The sequence below is a fragment of the Coregonus clupeaformis genome, chromosome 21 (assembly GCF_020615455.1).
Source record: "Coregonus clupeaformis isolate EN_2021a chromosome 21, ASM2061545v1, whole genome shotgun sequence".
In the NCBI taxonomy this organism is placed as follows: Eukaryota; Metazoa; Chordata; class Actinopteri; order Salmoniformes; family Salmonidae; genus Coregonus; species Coregonus clupeaformis.
The window spans coordinates 28,157,120-28,158,295 of NC_059212.1; the positions used below are offsets into that span (position 1 = coordinate 28,157,120).

The following is a 1,176-nucleotide window of genomic DNA, read 5'->3' on the forward strand; positions in this document are numbered from 1 at the left end:
CGTATAAGATGAGGGAGGACGATTCTTTATTTTCATGAGCATGGCCTTCTTTCTATTACAGCATATTGAATGACTGTCATTCATATTCCATTCACCCAGTTCAATGTATCATCGATATGTTAAGGCTACTACATGATACTCCGATTTTCCCTATACCCATCATGAGGTTGCTACAACCTAGCCTATGAATTAAAGTTTACAATGTAGGTGCACACAGGTTGAGAGAAAATTTGAGATGACAGACAGTGACACATTCAATACTGCCTTGCACGCTCTTGCCTGCATCTAGCTTATCTAGGGTGTAATCATTAGTCCAACAGCTGCAAACCAGAGTTTCTATTGGACAAATTCAGGTATTTTTATCCCCGTTTTGTTTGCTTCCGTTCAAGAAACATTTTTCAGCAGAATCTGCGGAATGAATACACCCCTGATCAAGCATAAATACAGTTCACTTTCATAGCAGCCACGTTGTATTTCTTCTAGCCTCTATGCACTCTCCTCCTCTCACCTTTTCCCTTCCTTTGTGGACTTCAATGAACAACACATCAGCTGTATGTGACCAGGCGAAAAAACCTTTCCAATCCAAACCATGCCATAACCACTACACACAGCCTACATTGTTGTCCCCATATTAGCTAAAGTAACGTCCTAGTCAACATAGCTAATAGAACTAATGCGTTAGTAAACCCGCTACAATCATGCAGTAACGTTACAGTGTATAGTCAGTAAGCAGTTACACCGGCGGGCTCCAGTGGCAATAAATTAATAAAACCAAAAGCTTACCTTACATTTTAGATTGTTTTTTTTTTGGTCATTTAGCAGACGCTCTTATCCAGAGAGACTTACAGTTAGTGAGTGCATACATGTTTTTTTTGTTTTTTTTTCATACTGGCCCCCCGTGGGAATTGAACCCACAACCCTGGCGTTGAAAGCGCCATGCTCTACCAACTGAGCTACACGGGGCCCAAAGCAAGCACTCTATCATGACTTGGAACAGTTCCAGTGTTGTGTTGGATAGTCATAGCCAGCTAGCTAACAAAGCATCCCTTTGAGTAACTAAACTAGCCAGCTGCATTTGCTAGCTAAGTAACTGAAACTGAAAGTGAACAAAAATGACGAAATCGCTTCTCTCTCTCTCTCTCTGTCTTGCTTCTCCTTCCTTTTTGAAGAAATTAA

General features: G+C 41.0%; 1 non-coding gene across 1 annotated transcript; it reads right to left on the reverse strand.

Annotated features, from left to right (window-relative positions):
- Positions 1–889: 889 nt before the first annotated feature.
- trnae-uuc lies at positions 890–965 on the reverse strand. Its single transcript has one exon. It is a non-coding gene; the product is annotated as a tRNA-Glu (tRNA).
- Positions 966–1,176: the final 211 nt, after the last annotated feature.